Here is an 8,056-nt window from a genome sequence, read left to right as displayed (position 1 = left end):
ACACACACACACACACACACAGAGAGAGAGAGAGAGAGAGAGAGAGAGAGAGAGAGAGAGAGAGAGAGATCTGGGGTAGTAGAGCAAATACATGCTCTCTAATACTTAACCAGCAGGGGTGGGCATGAAGTCCTGGGGAAGCCCCTCAATAACTAGCACAATATTAAACTTAAAGCCCTTGTTAGGGCTGGGAAGATGGCTTTGGGATTTAAACACTTGCTGCACAAACTTGAAGACCAGAGCTTGAATCCCTGAACCTGTGTAAATATCTGGCGGGCACTGCAGCTGTAGTTTCAGCCTTTGACAATGGTGGCAAGGGACCTCAGAGCTAGCTGTCTAGCCAGGCTAGTCCTATTGACAAGCTCTGGGTCTGACGACCTCTCCTAACGCATAACGTAACAAGGTAATAAAGGATGACTTCCAACATCAACCTGGAACCTCCACATGCAGACACATACATGTGCATGTACACCCACATATGTGTGCCCCCCAGTCTCTCTCTCTTACACACACACACACACACACACACACACACACACACACGGAAAGAGGAAGAAAAGCCCACACCTGTCTCTGCGGCTTCAGTTCCCACGCTGGAGCTGTTTTTATAGACATGGATGGCCCCTTCCAGAGATTTTTAAGACACTTGAAGGCGGGCCACAGTCTCAGTTATATGGTCATCCCCCAAGATCTTTCTATCTTGAAACAGTTTTGAACATATTTTTGTATGTCATAAGCACGGTTTGTCAGACTTACAGACATGAAGATATTTATGTCTTCCTACAAAGTCAGATTTTGTTGAGTAAAAGTGAATTCACACACTGTGCCGGTTGTGCTGGCTGCGGTTTACTGCCCACCCCGACTTCCCTTGAAAGCATGCTCGTTAACTATTTCTCTTATTCCAATCTTAATCATTAATCTTAATGATCAGACCACACAATCTATGACATTCAATAATAGCTACAAAATGGTTAAAGGGGGGCCCCAGTGTTCCAAGAAGCCTTACTGAAGGCAGAGAGCTGACACCCGTGCAGAGAGTCACTGTAGAGGGTTATGTAAGACGTTAGAGAACCCGGCTGGAGAGGCAGGCCGCTCCGGAATGAAATCTGTCTGTTGGGTGAAGTGATACACAGAACAATATATGGATAATGGGTGGGTGGTAGATGCAGTTCAAGCAGGCCACTTACATGATGAGTACCAGGTTAAGCAGACGTCCGGGAACAGCTGGGAGTTCTCAGCCTGTTGGTCGCTTGGTCCACAGGCACCAGGTAGCTAGATAGCAACGCCATCCGTGTTGGTGTGGATTCTTTTAAAGACTGGGTGAGGGTGTTATACCCTGTTAGTCTGAGTCCTCTCACATGGTTTTAATATATCATGGTGGGTCCATGTGTTTCCCACATGCATTGGTAATTTACTTGTAGGATTGAGTCACCATCAGTCTGTGTTGGGAAGGTGGTGGTGTCTACGACACAATCGCAAAGCAGAGTCATCCTCCTTCTGTATTCGCCCTCAAAGTGGAGCCAACTGCACTTTGCAAAGTGGAGTTTTCCAGGGCGAGGCCCAGCCTCAAAGCCACCGTTTCACACACTTAGAGCAGGCCAGGAGCTTAGGGCACAACCTGATCTCCACGTCACGTATACTGAACTCAGCGATTTGTACCAGCCATACACCACGTCTTGTGACTCTGCCCTTCGAGCTGCATGGCCTCTGCTGGGGTCACACATTAGGCGGTGTTGTAAGCTACTTCGGCTGTGTTAAAGGGCCACACTCACACGTCCCTCCACGTAGCCTCTCTCTCATTCTCTTTACTGGTCTAGACAAAGCTTCCTCAAAGCCTGGTACTTAGGATCCAAAAGCAAAGATAGAAGCTACCAGGCTTCTTACAGGCTACAGCCAAAATAGGCACAGTATCTTTTCCATCTCATTCGATTGGTTGCTGTAGGTCAGAAGGCCAACACAGCCTCAAGGGAAACAGGGCTTCACATCATGGCAGGAATAGAGAGATGTTTCATCGTGCAGGGGAAGGGTTATAGAGGCTGTGTAAGAGCTGACCACAGTGCACTCTGCCAATATCTGCTATGTTTCTTTTCCAGTGTGAAGGCTGGAGGAGGTAAAAAGGGCTCGGGCCATGAAAGCTCCAGCTTTTCTTCCTGTCATGTGTCAATGCTTTCTGTCTCATAAGCCACCAGGCTAGACCAGAGCTGTCCGAAGGATGAAGAAAAGTCCTAAATGATACCAATGCATCATCATCTCAACATGTTATCAAATACGTGTGATTGAGATACTTGGATTATTGTACTCTATGGCATGCTACTGAATCAGCACTTCTCAATTTGCACTTAACCACATCTCAAGTGTCCAATAACCCACAAAGATTTCTAGATTGGACAGATCAGGGTTAGATAGTCCCCTCGATGTCCTTGCTTTGTTAAAATAGGTATTTTAATGTGCTCGTGAATATAAAAAAGTCCGCAAAACCACAAGCATGCTGCATACTGTGTGGGCTCATTGAACACGGTGATTACGTCTTTTCTGAACATCCCATCGCTGAGATTAGAGAGCTCCATGAGCTTGCTCACAGAAGACTGGGCATTGGTATTCTAATTCTCCCTCTTGCTGCAAATACCCTCATTATCAGAATTTCTCTACATTTTCGTTTGTCTCTGTAGCTGCTCAGATTTCTTCTCCCCACTGGCCAGGACCCTTTCCTTCCTGTTGGTTCGTTGTGACTTCCCCAGTCTCCCAACCGACCTCAAAATAAACTGTGGCAACCTTCTGATAACCGGCGTGAGTGCTCCAGGTTTCCCAATCCCTCCTTCCCAGCAGAGCTAATCTGATTGGCCCGGCTCTCGTTTCTTCATGTTGCTTCATGCCCCATTTCACCTGACAATTGGCTGTCTTGGTTTCAGCCCATCCCTGTTCTAATCAGACTAGGGAAGTACCGTTTTGTGGTTCTCAGTAAGGCCACCTGGAAGTGAGGGTGGTGGGTGGCAGGTGGGTAGTTAGTTTCCTTTGGAGGAGGTGGCCAGACAGATACTGACTAATATTAAAATACTCTGTCTCTGTCACTGGGGCTTCCCAACTGAGCTCAGCGGTCTGACCCCATCCTTAACTTGGTACTGTCCTTGATTGACCTCCAGCACAGCCCCACCTGTGCTGAAAGGATGAGAAAGTCTGATTAGTCCTAAGTGTTCAGGCAGCGGGAAGAGAATGGTTGGAACCTTCTGGAGATCTGAGATCCCACTCCGGTTCAGCTACTTAGCACAGCAGAGCCATCTAAATGCTCACTTTGCCAGTATTCAATAACCAGGGTGTGTTCTGTTCTGATAGAACACAGGACCTCATCTGTATGTTTAGCATGTCAAAGAGATGCTCTACCACAAAGCTACATTGCTAGGCCAAGACTGCTGGTGTGTGTGTGTGTGTGTGTGTGTGTGTGTGTGTGTATGCTGTATGTATGTGTGTTTTATTTGTTTGGGGGTATTTTATTTGTTTTTGGTAGCTTGTTATATGACCTCTTTGTGTTAAAAACACTTGAAATGCAAAATATATATATATATAGTCAATTTCTAATCGCAACTTCGGTTGTGAGGTTTAGAATACCCAGAAATAAAGCTTAGGACTTGGATTTCTAGAAATCTGAGACATTTGGGGGGGTCACCTTCATTTGGTTCAAGTTGAACTACCTCATCCCCTAGACTCCATGAGAATTCTTTAGGACATTTGACTTGTGGAACTTAGAATTTTTCTAGAACTTTCCAGGCAGTCTGAGTCCAATCAAGCAGCCATGAAGACAACCATAAATAAGGATGAAAGTTTTGGTAATCGTGTTTTCTTACCCAAACCTTGAATTCACTCAGGGAGCACCCACACTTTGCCCCTGACTTGACATTTCCCATGGGATGGCAAAGTGATTTACCTGGCAGGGTTATGCAATAAATCAGCACAAATCCCCAGGCACCACCCTGGTTGGAGGCCCTGCTGGCTGAGCGCCCAAGTCACAACTCAATGGGATAAATTCAAAGGAGCCCCGGGCGTGTAGAAAGCAGTACTTATGGAGCTGTGTCCCTGCGGAATCACAATGGAGGCAGTGTTTGCAGGAGATCCAGACAATGGCTCTGATTCAAGACGTGGAATGCCAAGGCTGAAGGGTGCTCTGGGTAAAGGGAAGGACCCCGGCCTCTTTCTTGGCTCAGTCCGTGCCTGGAAATTAGTCCCACTTTTGTTTTTAAATCCCATTTGTCTTTTTCCTGTGTCTAGGAGAATGAATAAGTGGCCATACATTGCTTGCGGAACAATCCCATCTCTTCCACATTTGACTCCAGAGTTTGGACACAATGCTGCTCTGGGCTGTCCTAGCCTTTTATGAGCAAGACTTGTGCAGCCTCCAGATTGGGGGAGATGAAGTAACATTCTCAGGGTGACTCTGAACTGACATCTGCCCTCTTAAGACCAGGAAACTTCAGCAATTTTGCAACACCCCACTGGAGTGTCTCACGATTTCTAGCTTTAGTCACCGAAGAGACTTTGATTCCTTCCTGGGAGTTGATCGGTTACGCGTTTCATAGAGGGCCTTCGCCCCATGCGTTCATCTTTAACTGAGCCCGAGAGGCCTCGAAGGAGGTTACATGTCCTTGTGCTGTTCTTATAGAACACTTATTCATCCACTGAGCAGAAACCTTCCAGTCTCTTCTCTTTCCAGCCTGAAATTAGGTGGATTACACTCAGGACAAGAGCTGGAAGCCCCCACTCCAGCAGGATGGCTGAAAGAGAAAGCTCTCTAGACGCCCGAGAAAGCATACTTTAACCAGAGAGGGAAAAGGGGCCCACAGTCTGGAGTAAAAGATCAATTCTCTCCTTTTGAACTACACTCCCCACTCTTTTTTGAGACAGAGTCCTGCAATCTAGCCCTGGCTGGCATGGAAGTCACTGTGCTACCCTTTAAATTGCTCAATCCTCCTGCCTCCGCCTTCGGAGTGCAGGGATTAAAGGCATGCATCACCATACGTGGCTTCAAGTAGACTGTAAGAAGCAGGCAGTCAAAATGCTTTGAGAAGTGATTGTCTTACTAGCCCACTAAACAGGAACCCGGCTTTGAGAATGCAGCCCACTAAACTAGTGACAGCACAGAATTTAAAATGACTTCTCAAAATTAAAAAATAGCAAATATGGAGAAAAGACCCCAAGATCTATCTCTTCCTTTCCCCTCCCTTCCACCTCCCTCCTCTTTGCTTTCTTTTTTTTTTTTGAGTTTTATTAGATATTTTATTTTCAGTAGCATAAACATTTATTGATAGTCCAATAAACATATTGTCAGTCAGCTTTTCAAGACCAAAGAATAAGACCTGAATTATAATGTATAGTTTGCTTCACATATTACGAACTCCATTGTGGAATTTTAATCCTGAGCAATACTGTTGGTTTCTTCTGAGGATAAATCCTGAACAGCAACCAAATCCTTAATTCTTGCTATCCAACCACTTTTCTTGATCTTTCTCTCTCACTCCATACATTCCAGACTGTTCAATGGATTTGTAATAAACTTCCAAGATGAAGGGGAATGTTTTGCTCATTGTTTGCCTGAAATCTTGGCTCGAATTTATCTTTTTAAACAAAAAATAAGCTCCAAAGACACCCACAAGTTCAGCTGCTAAAACTCCTTTAAAGATCTTCCTTGCCAGCGGTTCCACGGTTCGAGTCATCCTGAGGCCTGCGCACCCCGACAGCCTCTTTGCTTTCTTTTTAGTAAAATCAACCCGAGTGTGTGTGTCTGTGTGTTTGTGTGTGTGTGTGGTGTGTGTCCATCGTGTTTTTAGTCAAGATAATCAACAGTTGCAAAAGCCTTGACCTTAAGCCTCCATTCCCTGCCCCCAGCGAAGGGTCACAGTGTGTGCTACCACAACTAGCTTAGGCAGTGTCGGGACGGCTTCAGGCACACCATGCAAGCACTCACCTACTGATCAACCCCAGCCCCACAAACATATTATTATATAACCTTTACTTTCCACCTAAAAGATGTACTCTATGGCCTTTCTTGAGTGTCCCCAGAGCTTACATGGTAGAAGGAGAGAATGGACTCCCCCAGTTATCCTCTGACTCACACACACACACACACACACACACACACACACACACACACAGTGTGGCCCAGTTACCCTCTAAAAACAATAAATGTAAAAATAATTTTTAAATGCCGGTTGCCTGAATGTAAGCATTGAGACACTGGGACCTGATAACCAAGATGGTCATTCGGTGGCTACCAGGCACAATTCTAAGTCACAACAATTATCTCAGAAAGTATGTGACTCTAGAATCTTCATGTCAATAGCTCTGTAAGTCTATTACGGGTTACCCATGTTCTTTCAGACTGTACTCCCTGACCCGCTAGGCCCCAGTGGAACTCTTTAGGACTCTGACTTGTGGAAACTAGACTTTGAGAAAGGCTAACCTAGAGCAGGAAAGGCTTACTTGGAGATGTTTTCGGAGGCTTCGGTCCAAGGTCAGCTGGCTTCCTTCCTCTGGACCTCAGGTGAGGTGGAACATTGCTGAAACTGGAGGACCCGGCAGGAGAGATGGTTCCCTCCACAAATGCTGAGCAGCACAGGAGAAAGAGGAAAAGGACGGGGACAAGATACCTCTGGTGTGGTTTCAATGGCCCCTACATGCTCAGGTCTTCAAGTAGTTGGCCTAAAGTTAGTGGTACTGTTTGGGAAGCTTATGGAACCTTTAGGAAGTGGAGCCTTGATAGAGGAAGTGTGTCAGTGGGCGTGGCTTTTGAGGTTTACAACCTGGTCCAACTTCCTGTTCATTTCCCTCTGCTTCCTGTGTGTAGCTGCCATGTGGTCAGCTAGCTTCCTGCTCTGTCCTCATGCCTTCTTGTTGTCATTTTGTCCTTGTTCTGATGGCCTTTTTCCCCTAGAACTGTAAGCCAAAATAAACCCTTACTTTCTCAAATCCTTTTGGCTGGGGTATTTTATCACAGCAACTAAGAAAGAAATCTTCGGTCTTCTGTGACATAATTCCTCTAACTAGGCCCCACCTTCAAAGATTCCTGCCACATCCAATAATGCCATCATTTTATGAATCTCCTACTGACGGTTCATTGACTAGGTCAGAGCCCTCATGATCCAATCCCTTTCCCAAGAGCCCTAGCTCTGAATATGCCGTGTTAAGTCTCAAACCTTTAACACGCACCATCTGGGAGACGTTTTGTCCCCACACCATATAAGACTGGTAGCTTATACAGTGGGGATGATGCCGGGCAAAGGGATGAGGTCCCAGAGAGAACAGCACACGATTTCATCAGACCACTCAAAATACCCTACAGCTCAAGACTTGATCAGTTTGTTTATTCTGCAATTTCCTATTTAACTTTTGAATCGTTGGTGCTGGAAGGGAAACAGTAGCTATGGGAGGGCTAGAGCACTCAAACTAATTACACACATGTTTTCATACATCTGGTTATCAGCTTGAGAGGATAAAATACAAAGTGAAATAGACAATTGTATTTCAAGTTGTTCAGCTAAAATGACTGGGAAACTCGAGCATTTCCTTCCTCATTTCTCCCACAGCGGGGCAGATTTGTAACCTTATCATGGCTGTGGTAAGACACCTTGACCAAGGCAACGTCCAGAAGAAAGAGTTTATTTGGGGCTTGTGGTTTCAGAGGGTTGGTGCTGTGGGATAATAATCTTTTTGTACACTGTCAAGATGTGTCTCTGCTTAAGACACCTTCTGATTGATCTAATAAAGAGCTGAATGACCAGTAGCGAGGCAGGAGAGAACAGGCAGGATTTAGAAGGAGAGAACGGAAGAAGAGATGAATCGAGGCACATGGAGATGCCAGCTAGATGCCTAACAAGTCGGACATACAGAATGATGGAGAGGTAAAAAATCCATGTGATAGAATGCCGATTAAAAAACATGGGTTAATTAAGTTCTAAGAACTAGTTGGAAACAAACCTAAGCTAAGGCCAAGTGTTCATAATTAATAAGGAGTCTCCATATCATTATTTTGGGCTAGAAATCCAAAGATAATCTGACAAGAAAGCTTACT

The 8,056-nt window shown here is 45.4% G+C and overlaps 1 pseudogene; it reads right to left on the bottom strand.

The window, feature by feature from the left end:
• Positions 1-5,398: 5,398 nt before the first annotated feature.
• On the bottom strand, positions 5,399-5,709 carry LOC106143854 (annotated as a pseudogene).
• Between the last annotated feature and the right edge of the window lie 2,347 nt (positions 5,710-8,056).

This window comes from Microtus ochrogaster, chromosome 8, assembly GCF_000317375.1.
Source record: "Microtus ochrogaster isolate Prairie Vole_2 chromosome 8, MicOch1.0, whole genome shotgun sequence".
Classification (NCBI taxonomy): domain Eukaryota; kingdom Metazoa; phylum Chordata; class Mammalia; order Rodentia; family Cricetidae; genus Microtus; species Microtus ochrogaster.
The sequence above is the reverse complement of the archived record's forward strand: the minus strand, read 5'-3'. Positions and strand labels throughout refer to the sequence as shown.